This window comes from Streptopelia decaocto (genome assembly GCF_964273445.1).
Source record: "Streptopelia decaocto genome assembly, chromosome: Z".
Taxonomy (NCBI): domain Eukaryota; kingdom Metazoa; phylum Chordata; class Aves; order Columbiformes; family Columbidae; genus Streptopelia; species Streptopelia decaocto.
Window position 1 is genome coordinate 72,128,788 of NC_138657.1, and position 25,713 is coordinate 72,154,500.

Below are 25,713 nucleotides of genomic sequence, written 5' to 3' on the forward strand. Positions count from 1 at the left end.
TAACAAGAAATCCCCTACAACAGGCTGAGTCCCCAGGAGCAGACAAGCTCCTGTGTCAGCAGCCGCTCCACGAGCGCATAGCAGCACGTTGAGCCACTTCTCCCCACAGAAAAGTGCACGGGGGGCAGGGGGATGAAAGGACTGGCCCTCCTGCTCCTCCCTGAGCTCGGCTATTCCTGGAGAGTACCTATCATGGCTTTGTCCATGACAGAGACTCTGAAAATAACGCCCCTGTCCTGGCAGTAAGGCAAGGGAGACATTGGGGCTCAGCAGCCGGCGTGCTGCTGCTTTGCATTCAGCTCACTGTGCGCCTGCACCGTCAGAAGACGAGATCTTGGTTATATTTATCATGTGACGGTACCGGTCCCCACTATTTTTAGAGCGGCGTTGCAGCTGCAGTTCCCTGAGGAGGGAGGTGAGTCGCCGAGGGGCTGCTTTTCACCGAGCTTCACCCTAAATCGCTGAGGTGACAGCATCTCCCCCCTGGCCCGAACGGCCACGGTCAGGCCGGTGAGCTCCCGGCTGCTGCCCCTTGGGGCGGTGGGTGCTGCCTGGGTCCCGCTGGCGGCTGGCAGGGCCCGGGTGCCGCTCGCTGCTCCAGGATTTGAGAGCGGCCATGTCCCGGGGGCGGCTTCCCCCGCGGGTTCTGCGCCCACGGCCAGCCTGGGCACCGCTGCTTCCCAGCCCGGCTGCACCGGGTTGGCACACCAGGGCTGCGGGCACCTGCACCACTTGGGATGGGGGACACCCGGGTGGCCCCACTCGGGATGTGTCCGCGGAGCGGGGGACACTCCAGGGGCCCCACCCGGGGGAGGCCATGCCTGTGGGGCAGGGGAAGCTGGGGGCTGGGACACGCCAGGCCTGCGGGGCCCAGGGAGCTGTCTGTGGGGCCCGGGGGTGTCCGTGGGGCGGGACACGTCGTGCCCGCGGGGTCACGGCGATGGCAGCCCCCGACTCAGCGCTGAGTCAGGCCCCGCCCCTTGCCACCGCTGACCAATGAGAAGCCGCTTCGCCTGAGACCGCCCCTTCCCCGCTGTCATCACACACCCGCACGTGGAGGGGGCGGGTCGAGGGTGGAACTTCGACGCGGCGCGTCACCGCCTCTTCCCCCGCCCATTGGCTGCACCGCCCCACCGCTCGCCTCGCACCGCGCCGTTCCCCGCCCAGCTCACCAATCAGCGTGGGGGAGGCGGGCGCGTAGGGCGTGTACCCGCCGGCACCCGGAAGGAGCGGACGGAGCCGCAGCAGTCGGGGCCGCGGCGGCAGCAGCGGAGGGGGCGCTGGTGGGTCCGGCGGGGCGGCGGCGGGCAGGGCCGGGGGGGGCGCGGAGCAGAACCGGGGGGGACAGGCCGCCTGTCCGGCTGGGTGCGGTTAATGCGCCCCGTCCCCGCCGCTGCCCGCGGTTCCAGAAGGTTCGGGGGGGACGGGAAGAGGGGGCGTCAGTGCGGAGGGGGGAGGGAGAGCTGGGGGAGCCGCGGCCGGGGGTGGTCGTGACCAGGTGGTACCGGCGGCTGTGATGGGGGTTGTGAGCTGGGGGGGCTGTAGTCGGGAGCGCCGGGAACGGGGGGGCCCGGGGGGAGGGGGCAGCCTGCGGGCGTGTGACCGGAGAACGGCGTTGCGGGGGCTGCGGCGGGGACGCCGTGTCCCCCCCAGCCCCGCTCTGCTGCGGGGTTTCGGTACCCGGGGGGGGCCGTGGCCTCAGGGGGGCTGTGGCAGGACGGTCTGGCAGGGGCAGGTCGGTGGTCTCGGCGGGAACGCGGTGAGGCTGTGCCCGGGGGTGCCCCCGTGCCGGCTGCCACCCCCCGCCGAGGCCCCGGCAGCTCAGGGCGGCTGTGCTGTCCCTGCTCTCCCCCACCAAGGCCACGTCCTCTCTGCTGTGACATGGGCAGGGACAGCCTGTCCCTGGGGCCTCCTCCTCCGCCCGGGCATCAGCTCCAGCCCAGCCCCGCCTGGCACTCGGTGGCTGTCCTTGTCCCCCTGGACACCCGTGCCGTGGCGGTGGGGCCTTGCCCGGGGCCCGGAGCTGCTGCGCCGTGGCCCAGCCACGCAGCCTGACGAGGCTCATCCAGCGGCTGCCCCGTGGGTAAATCGCTGCCTTCAGCGTGGGGCTGTGACAACGGGGCGGTTGTGAACCCCAGCACTCAGGGCCAGAGGCCTGCTGCCCTGCGGTGACAGCCGTCGGGGGCAGAACGACCCATGGGGGGGACATTTCTCCCCCCCAATCAGCAGCTATGGACCTCTTGGGGGTTTAGAGGGTTTTGCTGTGGCTGGGGCATCCGATTTCTGCAGAAAACACACACGCGGTGTGCAGGGCGCTCTTGGCAGTCCCAGAGGTTGTGTTTAGAAAGCTGCTGAGTGTTAGGGAAGATGGGGGGGCGGCTGCGTGATGTGAGCTGGGGCTGTGGGCTCGCTCGCAACCCGCCTGTGGACGTGACTTGTCTGGTGATGGGTACGAGGGGCATGGACTTACGTCCAGGGTTTCCAGAATACTTTTATTTTTTAAAGAACTACCGTGGAGTTTGCAGTGTATGGCAGGGGAATGCTGTACTGTGTCCTAAGGTATTTTAAAAGTCATTTCCACTCAGTGCCTTTTTTAAAAAACATCGCACAAACAGAGATCTGTTTATGGACCTCTGCTCCTGTGCCTGAACTGTATCCATAAGCCTTAGCAAAGAGAGGAAGCTGAGACCTTGTGGAGAGTGTAGCAAGGTTTGAGCCCTGACACAAAGAATGTCTTGGCAAACTTGGTAACATGTGCAGCAGGTGAACAAAGTCTGGCAGGTGAAACAAGAGAAAACTCCCAATGCAGCAGCACTGTAGTTATTTTTGGCCGGGGTCTGCTTTAGAAAGGGGCTGAGGACCGGGAGAATTCAGTCATCCCACAAAGCTTCGTCATCGCCTGGTTTTGCAGCAGCAGTTCTCATCGTTGTGGGTCTTGGCGTGAGCGAGCAGCAGGGCCCTGGTAGGGACTACAGGTCCCGGCATGCAGCTCCCTCCACACAGCCCAGCCGCCCGCTGGGGCTCGGCAGCAGGCTGGGATCTGCAGCCTCCTGGCAGCTCTGCCTGTGCTGGGGGGTGGCCTGGAGGTGTGGGGACATCAGAGCCCTCCTGTCACCCCAGCTGCAGTGTCTGAGCAGATGAACTTGAGGAGTGAGGTCCAGCCTGCAAGTGGGGCAGGGCTGGGGCTTTTTCAGACCTGCTACCCACCCTGTTTGTTTTCCACGTGTGAGAGGTTTCTTACCCACCACCAGGAGGAAAGCTGGTGGGGTCACCCCACATGGACTTTGAGGACCCTGCTAGTCGAGGCACAGCTCTTTGAGGGGCTGCTTCACTACGCTGCCTTTGCAGCAAGCTGGGCAAAGCAACTCTTGGCACTCTTCACATCTGCCCTCTCTGCAGAAAAGGGCTTTAGGGAGCTTTAGGGAATAAGACATAATTTTAATTTTAGTGGTGGGGTTGCTGTTTCACTCCTGGTGGCTTCTTCCAAGGCAGACAAAGCACCCAGTCCATACACCCGCCCTCTGCTGCTGAGCTTTGCCAGCCCCTGCTCCCTCAGCAGTTTCAGGTCTTCTGAGCATGCGGAGCAGGAGGTGGAAAGGAAGTTCCCTCCCTGAGTTCAAGAGGCCTCTGAGGGCAGAGCAGCACACCTGTCCTCCTCCTTGCTGCCTGATGCCAGCTGCTTGCCCTCGCACACTTCTGCACGGCCACTGAATACGGAGGCCAGAGATGCTGGTTCAAGGTGGTCGTGGTGGTTCAAGGGGATGGTTATTGATCTGACACTTGAACGTCAATGACTCTTGACTCTTCCCGAGTCCTTTACCTGCCCTTACAGCTCTGGGCCTGCCCGTGCTTGTCCCCTGCTAGATTTGGTAGGCACTGTCGTGTGCTGTGTGGAAACACACAGTGCCTGGGGGCCAGGACGCTTCCTGGATGCGGAACAAGAAAACGTTCTGTTCATAGTTGTCACAGAGGCACCCCAAAGTCAGTTTTAGGCGGACAACAAGTTCCAAGACAGTCTTTATTCTAGCTGGAAAAGTGCAGCCAATAAACCGACTAGAAACAGGGTTTGTACAATTAGTTAGCACTCCGACAATGTAAAATACAGGTTTGGATATCAGTTGAGGAGATTATTGGGGTACAACAACATAATAATGAGGATCCACAGTGTGCATGCACACACTCACAAGAAACAAAACCAGAGCCCTCTGTCTCCAGGGTACCCAGAAGAAACAATCACTTGCCTGGGTTAGGCAAGGACTCATTCCGGGATATATCCAGTAAATAACCACGCACCCAAAGGAGGAGGTGAGGTGCTCTCAATCCCAGGAAGTCTCCTTAGACGGCATCCCAGTCTAAGGAGAGGGCTCCAGTTCACAGACCCACTGCTCTGAGGAGGCCACTCCAAGGGGGCCTTCAGCGGGAACCCTATTTTATAGCCAGGTCAGATCTGTCTGTGGGTGTTACGACATGGTCCAGAAGCTTTGCAGCTACTCTGGGCACCTCCTCTGCTAACGACCCTGTCAATTGACCGAGGGTCCCACCTCTCCTGCCCCACCAGCTGGTGGAGGTGAAGTCACCCTGCCCTGGGTAGGGGAGGATGTGACTGTCAGGACCTTGGTACCACCCTAGGTGTGTATGTGGGGACAGGCACAAAAGGTGCTAAAAGAGCCATCAACTGCCCCATTGAAGGCTGCAGACCTCAGGGGGATTTGTAACTGACACACAGCCCACCCCGTGACCACAGTTGTGATCTGACAGGCTGATTTGGAGTGGTGCTACAGTCACCTCTTGCATCCAAAGTCAAAAGGGAGCATTCTGTTGGTGAGTTTTAATGTCCACTGTGGATCATCATACCTTTTGTGTTATTTTCCTGTTATACATTATCATTACAAATCAACCTACTAATAAACAATAGAATAGTGCAAATTACAACAATTACAGTTATTATCAAATATTGGAGGAGGCTGGTTAGTCATCCTGATTAGGAAAACAAATGCACTGAAGGTTTTTTTTCACAAGTTAGTCCTCAGTACAGCAACAATTGCCCCTGAGTCCTTTGTTATTTGTCCTTGTAGTGGTTCTTGTAATGGCACCCAGATGCTCAGGATGTAGACACAGCTTCCTGTATACACCTTTTTCCTTCAATAGGAGCAAGGGCAATATGGCCTGGCTTTGGACAGTCTTTCTGTTTTCATGTAGCTGATGATTAGGGAGCCTATGCGATGTCATGCATAGAGTTCATTAGTGTTTCTAGTTGCAGGCTTGCCTCCCGAATGGCCTGTTGGTTTTGCCCTGGTGTGACCCTCATTCCAAAGACTGACTGTAACCACCACCCAGTCTCAGCTGAAGCTTCTTCCACCCCGTCCATATGTCCCTCAGTAGGAGCGGTCAGGATTGTCCTTCTTCCTTTTGTCCTGCAAGAGAACACGAAGACGGGCCTCAGTCCCTTGGAACTGGGATTTTAGAGCTAGAAGTCTGGGACTATGCACTGAACACTTATGCTGCGGGTTTACCTCTTTTCATCAAGGGCTTCCCAAGCACATAACCCTCTAGTTTTTGCTAAAGTCATGGGCACAATACCAGTGGAAGGTAGTTTCACCATGACGGGCTGGCCCACTTGTGTTCTTGGGGCTGGTCTTTTCCTTTGTCTGTTATAGAGTCACTGTCTGTTAGCAGCCTCTTGGGGCAAAATACCCTGATTTGGGGGCTTCCATAGCTCCTCCAATGGTTATTGATGATGAGGGCAGCTTGTGCCAACCATGTGTCCCAGCTGGGTCACAAGATGTCTGCATGTTTTTTCGTCAAACCATTGGTCCGTTCCACGATCCCATTGGCTTGGGGATAATATGGTGTATGAAACACCCACTTAATACCTTCCCTCCTAGCCCAATCCTGAACCACGGCAGCTGAAAAATGTGTGCCGTCATCACTTTGGATATTCTCAGGGGTGGGCAGAACACTAAACCACTCACACAGTGCTCACACTGTTTGGTCTCCAGTGGCAGCGCTGTCAGCAGTAGCCATTGATAGTCCTGATACCACCTCTACTCCCACCAGCATGTATTTCTTTCCATGAGAGGGTTTTAATGGCCCAACATAGTCAACTTACCAGGTACTCCAGAGGGCCTTGCTGTGTCTGATATGCTGGGCCGGGGCCTAATTTGGGTGATCAGCTTTAAGTCTTATCCGGCACTGTGGACAGGCTGTAAGGACTGTTTCACATGTTCCCATGGACACTCCCCATCCCCGAGACCGGCATTCATAATACAGATCCGCTTTCCAAGAGTGGCCTTGCTTAATGTGCAGCCATTCATCTAACCATGCCCACTCCTCTGGTATGCCTTTCACCACTCTAATTTGGGCTAGGCAGTCAGCCTCTTAGTTCCATTTGGCATCTTTTGCATGTCCTTTTACCCAGCCCACGCTCCAGGGCCATGACCTGCCTGTCTCTGATAGGCTCTGTCAGTCTTCAGCTCTCCATGCTCTGGTGCAACCCTCTTCCCACCGGTCGGATTCCCATTGGCATATCCATTCAGTTGCATCCTTATAAATTGCATAAGAATCCGTGTAAATCATGGAGGCCCCTCCTTCTGCTGCTAATAAGAGAGCACGCAACTCCCCTGCTTGAGCACTACCTTCCCCCTCCTCTGTTACTGCTTTTCTGGTGGCAGTCTCCAGTGCTGCTGCCTTATACTGCCACTTTGTCCCCACCCGATGGGCTGATGCATCAGTAAACCAGACCCCTTGTGTGTCTGAGTCCTGGGTTAACTCAGGTGCTTCTTTAATTGGGGAGGGCTTATAAGGCAGGCTCTGCAGGACTGGATCAGCGTTCACAGGTTGTTAGAGTTTTGAAACTTTGACAGAACCCTCTTTCAATGGCAACAACCGACTCACTCCCTCGAGTAGGCATACCACTTCAGGACTGTTGCTTTCTGTGCCACCCCCTCGGGGGGCGGGGTGTGACCCTTTGAGGATTGAGTTTAGCAGGGGAAAAGGGCCTTGCACAATAATGTCCTGTGACATATACAGCCTGTCTACCTCGGCTGCTGGGGTGAGTGAGAAGAGTCCCTTTTCCCACTCCGAATGTTGTTGTTCAGTTTCCTTGACTGCACTGGAAGAGAACAACAAGGGTCTGTCTGGCCCTTTTGGCCCCCTGTGAAATATAGCGCAATAGGAAGCATGTTCTGCAAACCCCATTCCACCCTTAATGGGTCTTGTGGGTTCAGCAAGCCCAATTTCTGGTAGGTTTTAAGTTCATCCTTTAGAACATTAAGGGCCTCTGTATGCTCTAAGGTCCAATCCCATCTCCTGTTTTTTTTTTGGAGTAGGTCATATAGGGGGCAGGCAATCACTGAAAATCCTGGGATATGCTTTCTCCAGTACCCTAATGTGCCCAATAGGTGTTGCAAATCTGCTTTGCTGTTTGGGGTCTGCCCCTTTTCTATAGTAGCTGTGGCATCATCAGGCACTGCTATGGCTCCCACTATCCACCAAGCCCCTAGGAATTTAATTGCCCGCCCAGGACCTTGGCACTTGGAAGGTGGAATATCCAATCCATTCTGTGTCGATAGGTTACAGACAGTCTCTGTTACTTGCCTGACCTGTTCCTTATTGACTCCACCCACTAAGATGTCATCTATATATTGATATATGCGAATGCCCAAGGGCACCTTCACAGTGTCAATGAGTGCAGCAAGGGTATTGTGGACAATGGTAGGAGAGTGCTTGTAGCCCTGAGGAAGCCGATTAAAGGTGTATTGTTTCCCTTCCCAGGTAAAAGCAAATTGTGATTTGTCTTCCTCCCTTAGGGGGATCATGAGAAACATATATTTGACATCTAAGGCAGCCATCCATGGATGGGCTGCTGCTTGTATTGCGGTCACCACCAAGGATGTATTTGGGACGGCAGCTGTTAGGGGTGCGATGTTACTATTTGGTTTTCGATAATCAATAGTTAAGCACCACCGCTCATCAGGCTTGTGAACGGGCCAAACTGGAGAATTATAGGGAGAATGGGTGCAGCTGATTATTTGTCTTTTTTCAAGGTCATTAATGACCTCCATAATGCCCCAGGTTGCTGCGATCGGCAGGGGGTATTGTGGAGTGCAGGTTATTTTAGATAGCGGCAAAGCAGGAGCAAGTTGCAAAATCCAAATGTCAGCAGCTCCCTTAAGCTGCAGTGGCGCAGAGGTAAATTGCAAGATCCTAATGCAAGCTGCCTCTGCCCCATGGCTCCCCAAACTCCAAACCTCACCATTAGGCAAGCACCACTGTTTACCTGCCAGAATATCAAATGCCAGTATATTTCCCTTATAAGGGCTCAGAGCCTTTTCCACAGCTGTCATCCACTTCTCCCCAGGCAGCCAAAATTGAGTTTGAGCTAGAGGACACCTTTCTGCTACACCTGTTACCCCTACTATGTTAATGGCCTTCCTTGATGGTTTAATCCTCAGTTCCTTGGCTTGCTGTTTGCTCAAAACACTGATTTGGGCACCTGTGTCAATTAGAAATTTTAAACTTATCTGCTTTGAACTGATGGGGATGTGTATATATGGTTCCTTATCAGTGGACCATTGGCAGGAAAGTACTAAGCAGCTTGGGTGGCGTAAGTCCCAATCCACAGCTTCTAATTTTTTGACTCCCTTCGTGAGGACATGAAAGGGTTAAGGTTTCATGTCTCCTCAGTGAGGGAGGCCATTGCCAGTGCTCCCTTTATGTTCTGTGTTTTCCCCTCTAACAGTTCCACCAACTCCTGTATGTGCTGGGTGGAAGCTTGTGCAGCAACGCTTGGGACACCTCCAAGGCAGCGAGTGCCTGGTGGCACAGGCTGCCCCACTCCGGTCCCACTTAGGTTCCTGGGAGAGGCTTGTTTTCCGGACCCTTCTGCTCCCATCTGTGCTTCTGCACGTGTCCACCCATCACATTTCACACCTGTAGCTGACTATATTGTGCAGGATTTCAGCCCAGGTTAATACATGTGAAGGTGGATTTCAGGGGTTCTGCTCATTGCAGTCAATAGCCTCCTGAATTCTCTCCCTGAGGGACTGGACATGTTTTTTTAAAGTGTCTGGCAGCCCTGTGATAGCGGCCGAAGGTGGGTTGGATTTACCGGGGCAGCCGTGGGGATTCCTTGCTGCTCTTTCTCATACATCACCTATATACAAGCAGCCTTTTGAATGCCCTCAGCCAGCTCCAACAAGCCTCTTATCCTAATGCTGAAGGGCTCCCATGTTCCTTGGGATCCACGCCACCAGCCCAGTAAGTCACACGAGATGTTATGCGCTGATCACCCTCCGGACCATCACTTAAAAAACACACCAGCTCCCCAAAAGCCCACAGTTTCCTCATTACTCAGTACTATCCGATCAGTCCCTGTGAGTGAAACATGCCAAATATATTCAGTTTCTATTTCGCCTGGGTCACGTGAGAATTTAGCTTGCAAGTCACCAAGCTCAGGTCCCGTCCACGGGGTGGTACAAACAGCAGGATGGGGTTATCCACCCAGTGGACCTGTACAGGTCTCAGTTTTAATAAGAGGTTGTACATCCTTTGTCTCCAACTCCTCCTCATCAATAGTGTTTTCAGAATCTCCCCAGATATCCCTGTCCCATCCCTGGGGTCTGTGCCCACAGTCAATTTCCAAATTTGGGCAATGCTGGGGGGATTTTGCTCAGGTTAACATGAGCTCAATCCTCTGTTCTAGCAAACGCACCCGCTCTCTCTCTTGCCATAACTCCGCTTTCAAACAGTCTATTTCCAGCTCTTTTCCAGAACCGCGCCTCTCCAACTGGTTATAGGGTTTGCACCGGACCCCGGGCTTGCTTTAAACAGATGCACGGAACAGCACCAAGAACAGCACAGACAACAACACAAACAGTAGCACAGAAAACAGCACACCCGGCTACAACCACTCCAGGACTGCACCAGCTGCTTCCGCCAGATGTGTGCAGGTCGGTGCGGAAGGATTATTACAGCTGTACCCCCATAATAATCCTGATACCCCCATAATAATTCTGATATCCTGCTGACTTCGCCAATTTAAATGTCACAGAGGCACCCCAAAGTCAGTTTTAGGTGGACAACAAGTTTCAAAACAGGCTTTATTCTAGCCAGAAAAGTGCAGCAAATAAACCGACTAGAAACAGGCTTATACAATTAGTTAGCACTCTGACAACATAAAATACAGGTTCAGATGCCAGTTGAGGAGTTTATTGGGGTACAGCAACATAAGAATAATGAGGATCCACGGTGTGCATGCTACACTCACACGAAACAAAACTGGAGCCCTCTGTCTCCATGGTACCCAGAAGAAACAATCACTTGCCTGGGTTAGGCAAGGACTCATTCCAGGATATATCCAGTAAATAACCACGCACCCAAAGGCGGAGGTGAGGTGCTCTCAATCCCAGGAAGTCTCCTTAGACGGCATCCCAGTCTAAGGAGAGGGCTCCAGTTCACAGACCCAGTGCTCTGAGGAGGCCACTCCAAGGGGGCCTTCAGCGGGAACCCTATTTTATATCCAGGTCAGATCTGTCTGTGGGCATTACAACATGGTCCAGAAGCTTTGCAGCTACCCTGGGCACCTCCTCTGCTAACGACCCTGTCAGTGGACTCAGGGTCCCATTAAGGACTCTGTCAATTGACTGAGGGTCCCACCTCTCCTGCCCCACCAGCTGGTGGAGGTGAAGTCACCCTGCCCTGGGTAGGGGAGGATGTGACTGTCAGGACCTTGGTACCACCCTAGGTGTGTATGTGGGGACAGGCACAGTGGGGCACAAAAGGTGCTAAAAGAGCCATCAACTGCCCCATTGAAGGCTCCAGATCTCAGGGGGGTGTGCAACTGCCACAATAGGTATGCCACCACATATGTGAAAGGAAAAAGTGGAACCGTATTGGTTAGAAAACTGGTGTCCTCAGCACACTGTCAATGGAGCTGTAATCAAATTATCCCAGGCTTCCATGGCTGGAGGAATTCATGAGTCAGGTTTGAAGCAGGACAGGTGTGAAGGGCAACGTGGGAGAAATCCTGAAGGGAGGCATTTGTGCATTAACAGATGGCTCGTGGAGGGCGTTGTTGCAGGTTACTTGGCAGTGAGAGTTTTCTGTGGGCGGGTTTTTCCTGATGCCTCTCCTCATCTCACATCACTCCCCTTCCTCCAGCAGGTTGTGTGGGTACCTGTGTCCTGGTAATGCCATTGTGTGTTTCCGATCCTTCCCGCAGTGCCTGGCAGCTGCGCTCCACGGAGCCTGTTTTCTGACCAGCTCTTTTCCTTTGTGTTTTGTTTTTTTTCCATTTTTCTTTTGCTTGTGAGCAAGGGAGCCCAGTGAATATAGCCTCCAGAGAGCTTGGTCTCACACAGTTTGACATTTGCTTTAAAAATTACTTTCTTTGACTGGGAAGTGTCTTTGCAAATCTTTGTCCTCCATTTGCCTCCTCTCTCTCATAGTCTCCCTTACTTGGCCTCGCAAATGCCCAGCTGCCAATTAACATGTTTTCCCCTTGTTTCTGTCAGTGTCTTCAGCTGGTTGTGAATCCTGAATGAAGAGCAGCTGAGCTCACATGCTCGGCATTTCAGAGAGCTTTTTCAGGACTGACTGGTGATTTGCAGTCATACTCGCCTGTGTTGTGGCCTGGAAAACCCCCCAGCTAAGCAGCGTGATGGTAGAACAATAGGTGGATGGGAGGCCTTCAAAGGAGTCCTGTATGCTGCAAAAAGTGCAGTTAGTGATTCAGCTGTAAGTGCTTTTTAGTAACAAATCCATGTCCCAGGCCAGGACTGATGTCAACCCTGTGATTCTTCTTGTTGGGGGTGAACAAAGATGCAAAGCCCTTTATGCAAGAGCTGAAGTGATAAGCCAGATCTCCTGGCCACAGTCTATTTGGGGTAACTCCGTTCTTCCTGGGCAGTGTTTTCGACCCATCGCTTCCTGTGCTGCAGCGGTATGTGGGTGGCAGCCGTGTCCAGAGCAATTCTTGTCACTGCTCAGGCTTAGAGCCTTTCAAGCCTTCTCTAAAAGTCAGTATAGTAGAGCAGGGAATTGGTGGAGGGTTTTAAATATATGTATATTTACACATACTTATGCTACACTTACTGAGGCTTGCTCTGCTTGCAAGCTCTCCAGAAACATTGCCCTGGTGACCCACTGGTACAGCTTCCAGGTGGGGCCTCTCCTGGGACACCGGTGCAGGTTGACCTGCTGGCTGTGTAGGTGCAAGTGACATTAAGCATAAACTTTCTGGGTGGCTTCACGACTGTTATAAGGACCAGCGCACCAGTAAGCTAATGTGGGGGTGTCTCCCCATGTCACGATGCAAGGGCTGTGCTTCTGGGGGCCGGCAGTGTGGCTGCCCGTGGCGCTCTGCTCGCTGCGGCTGTGGTTGGAGCTGGGCTGTGCTGCCGGGGGACTGCAGGGTGGTTGCCCTTGCAGGAGGAGGGCAGGCTGGGGAGCAGGGATTGCCCCTACGCAGCTTTTGCTCATCATGCCTGAGGCCAAGGGAATGTCGGACCTGTTTTGCGGGGGGCTGATGTCCCAGTTTTCAGGACCTGTTGGGCACAAGGACTTAGCCCCCATACGGTGCGATCTTCAGAAGTCTGTAATTATGGCACTGTGAGCCTGGGCAGGAGTCTTTATCAACGTCTTTGTGATGGTGTTGGCAGGCCTCTCAGAGGTTTCTATTAACCAGTTGTCGTTTTCCCCCTTCGCTGTAGCCTGGGAAATGCTGCAATGTTGGATTTGGCTTGGCCTGCTTGGGTTGTTGGGAGCAGTGTCTCCCTACAGCAGAGTTTGTCCCTTCCTCCCCTGGCTCCTTGTCCCCATGGGCTGGTTTAGCGGGTGGCCTGTGGGGGCCACAGCCATAGCCTGTTCTTGCAGACAAACCATGTGCCCGTGCAGCCACTCAAGTACCAGCAAAGCCCATGTGGTGGGGCAACATACAGCTGCGTGGGTGGCGAAGAGCGAAGCCAAGGACACAGAGAGGACTTGACTTCCCACTGAAATCCAGGGATGGTGCCAGCGACCTCTGAGAGAGCAACCATGCACCCACCTGGAGCCACGGGCACTGGGGTGGTAACTGGGATGCTGGGAGGGGCTCAGGGCAGCAGCTGGAGGGACGGCCTCAGCACCAGTAATAGACACAGTGAGATTTTTCAGCTGTTGAGGTACTCAGGGTCTCTTGCTTCTGTGCATAAGCCATGAACTTGCTTGGCTTGGATGAGCAATTAATTGCCAGCCAATTATTTGGAAGGTCTTCTTGTGTGGGCAGGGCATTTCCCTGAACATGGTCTGTGCATTTCTCTTTTCAGGGGACCCAACACAGCCAGAACAAGCAACCCCAGGACCACGCTGTGAGTGCTGACAGCTGAGACCTGCCTTTCCATCTACATCAGCCCTACACCAAGGTTAGCACTCATTCAATCATCACCAATTTATCCTCCTTCACCAGGACTCTATGAACATGCTGGGCAACCCTGTGCTCTCCTCCCCTCGTCCCGTAGGGACAGGTGTGTAGAGTAGATGTCACCCAGGTGAGCTGTTCCCACAGGCTGGCTCGCTGCTCCTGCCTCCCACCAGTGTGGCAAAGAGAGCCTGGATGTGCACGAGCGGTGCTGTTAAGACTGTTGAACCCTGCACACAGTTGTCAGGAGCTCAAGGGCAGCATGTTTTAAGCCCTTGGGAACTTGCAATCTGTGCTGCTTGCTGCACTTGTCCTTCTGCGTACCAGCAGTATTGAACAGGAGCTTTTCCCAGCTGGTGCTGGTCTTTGCTGCTCTCTGTCCTTCACCTGAACAGAGTTGAGATTTTACCCAGAGCTTGTGGCAGGCATGATCCTGCTTTCTATCATCACCAGCTGAGTTCTTCCTGCATTTTCCCACAGTTTTGTGGCTTGAAGAGGCCCTTGGCCATGGTATAGAAGGCTTAGAGTGAACGTTTCAGAAGGGACTGGTAGTCTTTGTATTTCCACTGTGAAGAAATGCGAAGGTCAGGCCCTCACTGCTCTGAGATAACCAGGGGGCTGAGATGGCTGTGGACTTCCCACCCCATCCCTGTCCCTGGGTGCCTGCACACCTGCTTGAATCTAGCAGTGTCCTGCACAGTGTGGGGAAGGGAGCCTTCATCAGCACCGTGAGTCCTTCTCTCACCCAGAGCTCACGATTTGGCCAGGAGACGTGACACAGGGAAGCTGCTCTTTGGGATGCCTGGCTGCCCTGTTGCTCTTCCTCTGAAGTGTCTGCCAGGGAAGTTTGGGGCCAATCCAGAGGCCAATTGGAGAGTGGGCCTCAGGCCATCTCATCCTTCAGCCTGATGCTGAAGTGGTACCCACAGCAAGTGAGGCAGGGTAGATTCACCTGCAAAGTCAAAAGGAAGGAAGAGGTGCTTTGCTCATGTCGGTGCTGTGGACTCCCAGCCACACAACAATGGCAGCAGAGCAGCCCCTTATCCCCGTGAGTTGTGACAGTCACTAATGCCTGCTCTGTATTGGGATCTTATTATACATCTCTCTCAGTGACGGCAAAGAGACAGGTTATGTGGCTGACATCAGAGAACAGCTTTGCCCTCAATTCTGCTGGAGCTACTTGCAGTTCCCGGTCCACCAAGCTCACAGCATCCTCTCAGGGCTCTCCTGCCTTTTGACAAGAGGCATTTTAACACAGGGCTTACCATGATAGATCCACTTTTCTACCCCCACCCCTGCTTGCTGACCAAATAGCTTGATACCTCCAGGGACAGCAGGTCTCCTGTATATGTGTAATGCAGCAGCTTCTCCCATTACTTGGTCATAGCATTGACCTCTTCTCTCTGGTTTGGATGTCACCTAACCCAGGTGGTATGAGTGAGCTTATATTTGGGCTTAATTAACCAGGTTTGGTTTAGTGCAGCTGGCAGTAATCTGAAAGCTGGTGCAGCTTGCAGACCCTTGGAGAGGCTTGCAGTGCCTCTGTTGGGAATGCTTGGCTGGCAAACTCAAAAGTCTGGACAAAGTGGAGGTTGGATCTTCAACAGAAAGTGGTTAGCCTAACGTCTTCAGCTTGCTCTTAACATGTGTGGGCTGCCATTGCCCCTTGGAATTACCAGCTGAGCTAGGAATAGGTCTTATTTCCACTGGGAACCCCAAGAAAATGCTGCCCTCCCTTCAGAGACTGGGCCATGGGTCCCTCGTGAGTATTCACACTGGAGTTATGCAAGGAATCCCCTCTTTGCCCTACCATTTCTGTCACAAGTAGGTTGGGCATTCGAAGATCCCGTTCATGGGAGTGTTGGGACAGCTGGATCCTTGTTCGGTTCTCACTGCTCCCGAGAATGGCTGGCGCTAATTTTAGGTGTCCGAACATTGCCGGTGTCCCTCTGAGCCCCTATTTGTGTGTGATCGTGTGGCCCCCTGCTAAGAGCTATATGAGTCCTGTATCCTTGGGCGTGAAGGTTTTGCTGGGGCATAGTGTCCCAGGGATTAGGAAGAACTTTGAATTCCTCACTTACCTAAGGTGTCTAAGCCATATCAGATGTATGTGTGACCCCTTTTTTTAGCCCTAGCACCAAGAACCCTTTGGAACTTGCTCTGTGGGTGCCCATGCACTGCAGGGTGTGAAGCAGGCTGCAGCTTTCCATCCTTCCCCTGCCGAAAATGCAGCACCCCTCCTGTTTGCAGCGGTTGGTTCCTGTTGTCTCGGGTGGGTGCGCACAGCACAGAAAACAGTCTTTGCAAAGCCTCCGGGTGTGGAAATACTCCAAAATCCACAGCTGAGTGAGATGAGAGCCCAGCTGTGTCCCTCTCTGCTTGGCATTTGCCATCACCATCCTCCAGCCCCGCATGACACAGTGTGAGGCCTCCCAGCCTCTCCCTTGTTTGTACACCCGAAACTTTTGGCCTCTTTGCACTTTTTGGTTTCCACTTGCTCAGGTGATTTTTTTCAGCAGTGCTGAGCTTAGTGCTGAGCTTTGCTAAGTTTCATGTTGAGGCAAGACGTGGCTCTGCAGTTTTTGCCCATCTTTATTTTTAGCCAGTGTAAAGACATGGTTGATGGTATCAGAAGGAAGTTGCGTGGTCTCCTGAGCTCCGTGACTCATCCTGGATCACAACCGAGGCTTCGCTGGCTTCTGCTGTAACCCTCAAGTGATGTAACCAGTTGTGGTGGGCCTTACTGGATCTGGGGAAGAACAGAGTGGGGAGGGAAGCAGAGCTTTTAGAAGCTGTTTTTTATCCATTCTGTTCAGCTGTTAAATTCATTCGTTGGAAGATATTGGCAGATGTCACACCTGAGTGTGGTTGGGTAGGGTGCTTGGTCTTCCTCTTGCATCTTGTGCCCATGTGGGAGAGGTGAAAGGGAGAGGAGCTCTGTTGGGTAACTGTTTAGCAGCACGTAGCAACGGTAGACAACAGTTTTTAGAACAGGAAGCGAAGCAGGATCCTGTCTCCGGTTCAAGCACAGCGAGGTTCAGTGCAGCAGAACAGAACTGCCTGAAGTGGAAATGGGCTGGGACTGGAGAGCAGAGACTTAGGAAGAGTCTGGGACCTCTGTTTCCACCAAACCTGGTGCTGTCACAAGGTAGAGTTTGTTGGTCATTCTGACATGCAGGCGGCCAGTGATGCTGGTTGGGCTGGGCAGGGGCTGCATGTCACTGCCACGGATTGGGCAGCAATGCTGAAGTGTCCCTGCCTGCCACAGCACAACAAGGGTGCAGATAGAGGGGTCTCTGACTGCTCAGCTCTCTGGTGTCGCCCCTCAGGACCAGGCATGGTGGGTGTGAGGCACCTGGGTCCAGAGCAGGCACCTTGCCTGCCAAGTGGGTGGTGACAGTCGCTCGTGGGGGTGGGCTTCCACCTCTGCCCCCTTTCCTCCCTCAGGGTGATGAACAGCACTTTAGGAGCACATGGAGGCTTTTGGGTGCTGTGCAGCGGGTTTTATGTGTGGGGTAGAGGTGAGTGGACAGGCTGGGGGGAGCAGAGACAAAGGGAGGTGGGGGGGCGTGCTTGGGGGGATTGCTATGGCAGTTCACCACTGGCAGCATCTCTGCACCGCGCTTTCTGCAGCACATGGTGCAGGGGCAAACGTGCAGCCTGCCGCAGCGCCCAGTGCAGCCCCGTACCAGCCGCGCCACGGGCTCAGCACCGCCGGGCTCCTGCACAACAACCTGCTGTGGGGACATGTTCTCCCAGGCAGCAGCCTCAGGGTGTTTAGTCCAGCTTCTTCGCTCTTCTGCCCCTCACTGGGGGACAGGCAAGTAGCTCCTGTTTGCAGACCTGTTCTGTTTGAAGTCTCAAGTTGCAAAGCAGGCCCAGCCAGAAAGAAACTGGTCTCCTGAGCCCTCTCACTGAACCGTGGAGGAAAACAAGTCATTCTGCTGCCCTCACTCACCCTCGGTCAATATAAGTGGTTCCAGCTGTGGCTGTGTCTTCTAGGGAAGTCTGGCCCTGTATTGTGCCGTCCACCTTGCTCAGCCAGTTTGCCTTGCTCTGGGGTATCTGCACTCGGATGGAGAGCAGGCGCTCCAGTGAGCCCTCTGATATGGTGTGAGACCATCTGCTGCGGCAGGTAAAGGAGGAAGGAGTTAAATGTTTCTGAACCTGCCTTTGGGCAGACCCTTTGCTGGATGCTGGTAGGGTTCTCCTGTTGCTGAAGGAAGCAGGGAACATCGAGCCACTTGCAGAGAGAACAGGTCAGAAAGCCAGCTCCAGCCTGGCCATAACATGAGCGTGACTGATACCTGACCTGTAATCCATGATGTGCCTAAAGCCCTGGATGTGAGCCAGGGCGAAGGGACGGCTGGCAGCAAGCACGGCTTCCCTGTTTCAACGTGGGTGGCTGTGTGAGCTGTAAACCTCTCTCGTTATACCTCTCAAAGGTCAGTGTTTGCAATGAGCTACGGTGCCCTGCCCGCAGCTCTGCACCTAGCCCAGAATGACAGGGGAATAAGCTTGCTCTGTCTTTGGAGGATGCTCTGAACTCATGTAGGTCAGATGTGTGGGGTGGCCATGCAGTGGCACACGCTGCCATAGTGTCCACGGCCAGAGTTCATCTGTTCATGTTCAGGAGAAACTGGAGGAGAAAGGATGCCTGTCCGTGAGCTGACCTAGCAGCCTTGTGGCAAATGTCACAACCCTCACCTGAGCTGTGACCCCTCCATCAAACTCTGAACCAGGATGCAAAGCCTCAGAAGTTCCCCTGAAAATGATTTCACGCTTTACAGTGCATCACAGTGTCTGTATCTGATACAGGATTATTTCAAGATCTGTACAGGCTGCCCAACTCTGTCCAGTGCCACAGTTCCAGTCGTCTCAAGAGTCCCAAATGGGCTAAATTTGTTTGGAAGATGTCGCCTGGACTTCAGACCCTGGCGTTCATAAGCTGTAATGTGGGAAAGCTGCTTGTGGTGGGTTTCTTCCCTTTTCAGAGGGAAACAGCTTGCTCTGTGCTGGCAGCTGGCTCTCCCTTCCCACGGAGGAAGCTGGGACACGGGTACCTGACGCTGGGGGCAACTTCAGATCAGCAGCTCGGGCACTGCTCTTCACGTACGTGACCGTCAACATTTGGTGCAAGAATTGGCGTTACAATACAATATGGGTGTGGATGATAGTGGAGTATAGTAGAATCCATCAAGCCAAACAGTCTCTGACCCCGCTGTTGTTTCTGATCATTCCCCTGGACTGAGGCCCCAAGGTGTGCTGTGGAATGTCACAGAGTGGACGCAGAGCCCAGCAGATAAGGCTCTGGGTTATGCGTGTGTGTTGGGGTGTCAATTGCCAGCTTCTAGGGCAGAGGGTGTTTTCTCTTTTGCCGTTTGTACAGCACATCACATGCCAAGATCCTTGCCCAAGACCCAAGCTCCTGGGCGCTGTGACCTGATGAGTTATAACTGTGTCATCTTTAAAAGTGCTGCTCCCTCCTTTTGTCTGCTCATACTACGCATTTTTAAGCACAGCACAAAGGATCAGAAAAGCCCAAAGGCGGTGGGGGTTGCATACTCTGTTCCCAGTTTGGTGAGGAGTTAAGGCAGGCAGTGTTGGAATAAGCATTTAGGGAGAGGTAGCCAAGAGAGATTTCCTCCTGGCTGAGCTGCAGCGTTGAAGTTCAGAAAGCACTTTGTAGGTTACGTGCTGCTGCGCTTTGCTGCTGCCATTGGTTTAGGCAAATCCAGGACATGTACCTGCCAGCAGTCAGATGGGGACACCATCCTGAGCGGTGCCACTCTGGAAAAATGGCCAGTGTCCTTTTGGACATCAGCAGCAACCGCAATGCTGCTGCTGTGGAAAGAGCGCGGGTGATTTCAGCAAAGAGATGGTGGGAACAAGAAAAAACTTCAACTTGGTGGGTGTTTCTCCCTGCTTTCCCTACACTGTGAGAAGGTAGCGGAGCCCAGCGGTGCCGTATAAATCGCCCTGGCTGGTTGATGCATAAAGAATGGCTTGCAAGAGGCAGGTTTTGCTCAGCTCAGACCTGGGGAAAATGCCTAGGCCCTGTGCACTGGGGTTTTCTTGCTGGCAGCCAGCAGTGCTGTGTCTGTGCAGAGGGAGCACAGATGAGCACAGTCGTCCCGTTCCTTTCTATACCCGTGTTTGCATGGCTGATGAGATCAGCACAGCTGGGCCAGTGGTGGACACAGAGGGTGGTTCTCAAGGTCCTCTCTGCTGTGGCTGCCAGCAAAATAAAGCAGTTATGGCACCAAATAGTGTTTCGGAGCTTTGCTTTCAATTCATCCTCTAGGAGCCAGCAACAGCTAAAAATATGAGCAGTTTTTGAGGAACTAGAATATTCTCAGGCTTTTTGTCTGGAAGTGGGCTGCCGACCTTTCCCCTGGGCTGACAGTCTGGGATGTTAAGGTATTTGCAGTGATCTGTCCCAGCTGTGTGATAAATCTGGATAGAAAGAGCACAGAAATAGGTGGCATCAAGCTGCCACCCTGAAAGTGCCCCTCTTGCTGCTGCGCCCGTTCCCTGTAACCAAAGAGCTGTTTCACAGCTTAGATTTGTTGGGAAAACAGACTTAGAGCTCCTCTCTTTCTCCTCTGCAGCTATCTCCTTGGCAGCTCAGTAGGAATGATTTATTATAGATTATAGCTCGGTTAAATTCGGTTTCCCTACAATATGGTACTGTTAGGAGTAACTGAGCAAGACGCGGTGGTGCTTCCGGAGGAAGGCGGCTATGGGAGGCCACCCCTGCTGCAGAGGCTGGAGTTCACCAGGAAATGCCTGTGCTCGTGTGCTGGTGGCTTTTGGGAAGGAAAAGGCATCTCCCCCTTGGAAGCTTCCTTACTGCAGCACTCCAGGCGTCGTGATGGAGCTGCACCCGTGTGAGAAGTAGTGAGAACGCTGCACTCCTGAGCCTGGGAAAGGTCTGACCAGAGTGGTGGTCTGGAAATAAAAGTCAAATTCTTCCTTAAGTGAACCTCCAAGTGGGTTTTTTTTTTTTTTTGAGTGGTGGGGTTTTTACGTAGCTTTTGGTTTTGTTTTGCATTTTGTGGTTGTTGTTGTTTTCTTGTGGTGGTGGTTTGGTTCCGGCATTTTTTTTTTCCTACCAAGAAGAAAAGGTATTGCTTGTGCAAATCCTTGTAAGGAAAGAGCAGGGAATTACCCCTGGAGTGAGCCTGCCTGAAACTCGATACGTCTCAGATGTGTGTTAACAGGGAAATGAAAAGCTTGTGCCATAAAGTGATAGGGGATAATGAGTTTAATCTACTATTATGTTGTCCTGGGAGATAGAGATGGGGCAAGGGTATTGGCAATAACATTATGCTTTGCATGACAACAACAGCAAATACCACCTGCACACACTTCCCTGGGGAGGGGTGAGAGGGTCTGTTTTCACAGAGTCCACAGAAAGGTGGAGAGACACAATGGAGAGATGTGAGCCTGGAGGAAGATGCCGGGAGATGTGCAGATGAGCAGCATGTAACAGCTGTGTGTTTCCTGCAGCTTGAGCTCTGCTTTCCCATTCAGTGACCCAGCTGAACTGGTCGACACTGGGACCTCAAACTCATTGAGATGTTGAGAAATGCAGTGAAGCAACCGTAGCTTTAGTGACATGTCTGACCTGGAGCCTGAATTAACAAATCTTTAGCTTCTCTGCCTACAAGATAGCTGAGTGGCAGCAGACCTGGGGATTTTAAAGGGTGCTGGTGTGGGTGAACGCTTCTGTGGACCTGGTCTGGAAACCATAACTGGTGAGCAGGGCCTCGAAAGGCTTTTTGGTGGTGTGTGGTGAAAATGGAGAGTCTCAGGGCCTAGAAACTCATCAGCTCTTAGAGCTGGACCAGGGAGTCCAGGAACCTTTTAAAGCAAAGAATGCAATGTCCCACTCTCAAGAAAGCATCCAGACCTCTAACAGCCTTTTGGGAGCCAGAGCATCCTTCTGGTTTATAATGCTATGAATCTTTTTTTTATTTCTTTGTTCCTGTGTGGCATTACCTCTATTTTTTGAGCCATGCCAAGTTACGTGCACCTTGTGCAGAGCCTTGTGTGTCCCTGTCCCTTCTGATGCAAGGAAGTACGTGTGTCGGTCTGGAGGGCCAGATGTTGCCCAGCTGAGCTGGGTGCAGTCCATATGGCCAGCAGCAGGGCCAGCTTCTGCTTCAGGAGAGGTGGGAACAGAGGAGGCTCGTAATTCGGATAGCTGCTTAGTGCAGGACACGTGGGTGTCTTTATCTCTCCCCGTTGCTGCGGTTCTCAGAGCTGTCAGTACCACCCTCACCGTGCGCTGTGCTGGGGGCTGCCCACCCGCTCTCCTTCCCCAGGGCAGGGGCGGCATGCTGTGCCTCAGTTTCCCTGTGCAGGCAGGGAGGGTGGAGTTGGACTGGGAAGGGGCAGAGGGGAGGTTACAGCAGCTGGAAGGAAATGGCGTTTTGGGGTGCTGCAGCGTGGCCGTACCCCACCCTGTCTTCAGGGGTGGTGTTTGGGGTGCAACAGTGCAAACCTGCTCTCTGTTGTGGAGCTGGTGTTTTGGTGTGCTGCAGGGTGGCCCTGCTCCATCCCAGCTGCAGAGCTGGCGTTTTTGGGTGCTGCAAAGCAGCCTTTTCCCCATGCTGCCCTCTCCCGTGCCAGTATCACGCTAGGGCAGGGACTGCGCCTCCCACCCCCCCTGCATTCCCTGTGCAGGATGGATGGCTACGGACAGTCCTGCGGCACTGCTTCCTTCAATGTGTGATTTATGGCCTGCTGCTCGGGGTATGGGTCTGAGCTTATCTCTCAGACGAGGCAAGAGTCAGGAGCACTGTCACTGCTCTCCCACCTGCGTGCAGGCTGCGGAGGTACCGGCGTGGCATCCCTTGCTGTCTGTGCTTTGCGCCATGGAGAAATGTCTGTACCTGGGGCAGGAGCAGAGGAGTCTTTGCAGGAGTGACAAGGGGAGTGCCCGGTCCCACCTCCATCCTTCCTCACCTCTGTTCCTTCCTTGCAGACCTGAATCTGCCTGCTCAGAGCGTGCTTTGTAATAAACCTGCTGAACTGACGGCAGGTGGAGTGAGAACAGGAGATTATAAAGGGTTGTAAGCCCTAATCATGCCCACGTTGGTGCAGCAGTGTGGGGCACAGGATCTCCACATAGCTTTGCAGTACTTTGTCCTGATGATGAGGATGGTCAGAGATATCTTCCCCCTGCCTTGTTGTGTGTATGGAATGCCTCCTGTGAGCCGCCGTAGATGGAGGGTAGGTCCAGCTTCCTGTGGATGCTGCAACCTGCCTTGCTGCTGTGAAGCACTCTTTATTTGAGGCAGTACCCTAAGGGTTAAGCCATGCTTGTGGTGTGGTGTTTGTAGCAAGAACAAAGAGGGCTTTTAAGGTCTGTGTTGGTCTAGGAATAGAGGGGATGGATTGAGCCTTTCCCAGTGTGTTGAATTACAGAGGTCATGGAGACCCTTTTGCTGGGAGGCAGCAGCATTTGAGGTCCCTGCTGAAAGTGGGGAAGACAGAAAAGAAATTGTGAAGGTCAGTGAGAGCAACTTCATGGGGAGCTTTAAGACCAGAGTGAAAACTGGAACTGTATCCTGAGATGAATGCATGTTGAACACAAGGCTGGGAGGCAGGAGGCCAGGACTGTAGGCTTTGTGCAGGCCTTTTGCCCTGGGCTTTTTCAGTGGTTTGGTTTTGTTTTTCCCCGCCAATATTGCATTTGCAGCTGCCCCCACATGCGGTGCCTGAATTTGCAGCATCACTGGTGTAGCCAGCGCTTGGGCCTCTCCAACCTGCTCTGGGCTGGGGAAGGCTGCAGAGGGTAAAAGGCAATGCCTGCAAGGGAAGAACTCTCCAAAACGCAGAGTAGGAGACAGTCCAGGCTGCCTAGAGGCACATTTTGCCTTGACAGAAGAGGGAAGTTGTTTTTCAAATGCCTACCCAGGCTAAAAGTGGATTTTTCATGTTTAGTTAAGCAGGAAGGCCCAAGTCTAGCTGATATCCTAAGCCTCTGCATAGTGTTGTCTGCTCAGGGTGCCCCGTAGGGCAGAGCACCAGAGGGGCCAGCAAAAGAACCTGGGGAAGGGATGAATGGCAGACAGCTCCGTTTCCCATCCCACAGCAACATGGGAAGAGGACACAGCTCATTTCCATCCTGAGATTCGGATGGTGTGAGCTTGTGGCCAGCCCACCCAGGACATGTACAGACGGCTGCAGGATGTGTTGAGTCAACAAGAGCATGCCCTTGCCGAGGAGGGGGCCTGATCAGGGCTGCCGAGACAATAAGGGTTTCCAGCTCGCAGGAAGGGTGAGCGCCAGCTGCGAACCGCACGGTGAGTTTTCCAGTTTTAGCAAACTTGGATTTGCGTTACCAACCAGAAAACACAGTTTAGTCCTTGAAACTTTCAGGCTGGGTTAGCAGGCACTTGGCCATTCAGGTCCATCCCCTGGCACAGGTGTGCTCCCCCATCTAAAGAAATTCTGCATCTGGTCTTTATGTTGGATCAGATGACCTTGGATGTGATTTGTTTGTTTTTTTGGTGTTTTTTGTTTGTTTGTTTGTTTTAACAAGGGCTGATGCTTCGTTGGGCTCTGTCTATGAGATGAAAGTTGGTCCCCAGGAATACTCCATGAGGGCTGCTGCCGCCACCACCCGAGTTAGCAGCCTGGAGGCTGCTCTCCTTTTTCAAGCACCACAGAGGGAGCACAGAGCTGCTGTGAGAAGCAGAACCCAGAAATGGAAGGCTGGGTCAGGGGCTCTTGGAAATGCCCATGTCCCCAGTTCACCTTGGTAGACGATGTGTTCTCAGAGTCATGCCCTGTGTGTCTGACCCTGTAACCAGGAACTATTTCAGCAGAAGCATCAGCTTTGTATACTATTTGCTGCTTAGCTTCTGCATTGAGAAAACCTGAACTTTTCCACCTGTCATTGCCATAATCCCCTCTTCTCATTCTGCCCTCTGGCATCACCTGTGCCACAGAAGTGTGCCACTGATGTAAAGGTGCATGAATAAACTGGCCCCTGCTGCTGACAGTTCCCAGCTTGCTGACCTGAAACATGCTCTTTGAAGGCAGCAAGGTCTTGTCGCTGTACTTTGGAGGGGTGCTCTCCAGTTCTTTGCCACCTCGGCTGCAGAAGGGGAACATGAGGCAGTTGCAAGGAATCCCCTTGGTGTTGGAGAGACATCACAAGCAAGAGCAGCTAGGCTGTCTCCTCCCTGCTCTTCCCCCTCCAGCCAGGAGTGGGGTGTTGCAGATGCGATGTTACTGCTCCGTAGTCACAAATCGGGGGCTGGCAGGGGATTGTTGCAGTCTGGCTCAAATTGGAGCAGTCCCCGCTGCTCTGCCTGGGTATAGAGCACATCCTTTGGCTTCCCCTTTGCCTGGGGACTATGGCAGGGAGCCAGTCTTATTTAAGAGGCCACATAGGTTATTGGTGCTCTCTCAGGGGCTCCTGGAGCTCGTAGACAAGCCCATCTTTTCAGTGGTGATGGACTGATTTAAGCGCATGCATTTAAATTGCTGGGCCTGTCCTGCTGGTGGCTGCTGAGTTTCGTTCAGGTGTTTACCCAGTGCTGTGACCTTGGTGATACCGTGACCACGGTGTTGGCTCTGCCTTTGGCCTCACTGGTGAGATGTGTTGAGCATTACAGATCTCTCACCCTGGCTCCCTAGAAGGGACCCCAGGGACTTGAGCACCCCGATGGGAGCAGGGGTGGTGCGCAGGGGAAGCGGCTGGTGCTGCAGTACCCGCTGTGTCCCACATCTTGGGTTTCTTTGCCCTGGGAAGGGAGAAAGGCTCTACGTGTACATAGTGAGGATCAGGACTGTAAAATTCCAGAGAGAACCAGTAGCTCTGGCATACAGTCCTGAGCTTTAGCAGAAAGTTTTTCGTTCTGCTTATTAAATATGGGACATGCCTGCTCAAAGGATGGTTTAGTCTGGCTTTAGTTCCCACATGTCAGGGCCTTCTGAGCCAGCTGGACTGTGTGACCCTCCTGAAGATGTGATGCTTGACCAACTTGTCTTATTGAAGTACCAGCAAGTCTTGTCCCGAGCAACCTGCGTGAGGCTGAAGGCAAAATGCTGCAGCTGGCCAAGCGCTCCTGGGTGGAAGGGACCAGAGCGCCTTGTCAGTGTGACTCTGACCCCTGGAATGTGTAGAAGAAAGCGTGAGAGAAGAGTCAGTGCCTGATCTCAGTAATTTTCTCCTGTAGTCAATGGGAAGTGGATCCTCCAGCTATAAGGGACAAAGACGCAGGTCCACAACCGGGCACGCTGCACAGACCGGCATCTTCTTTCTGTGCTCTGTGTGCTCCTTGACGCAGACAGAT

The 25,713-nt window shown here is 53.4% G+C and overlaps 1 protein-coding gene across 7 annotated transcripts in view; it reads left to right on the top strand.

Moving 5' to 3' along the window:
* Positions 1-361: 361 nt before the first annotated feature.
* ATOSB (atos homolog B) overlaps positions 362-25,713 on the top strand; it is a 47,613-nt gene continuing 22,261 nt past the window's right edge. For 4 of the 7 annotated variants that reach the window (XM_082075865.1, XM_082075868.1, XM_082075869.1 and 1 more), the window contains exons 1-2: positions 362-415; positions 13,305-13,400. The gene's annotated coding sequence lies outside the window, so the exon portion shown is untranslated. Of the gene's footprint in view, positions 416-1,221; positions 1,284-9,356; positions 9,951-11,690; positions 11,737-13,304; positions 13,401-25,713 lie in introns of those variants that run through there. The other 3 variants (XM_082075863.1, XM_082075862.1, XM_082075864.1) reach the window with 3 other exon arrangements.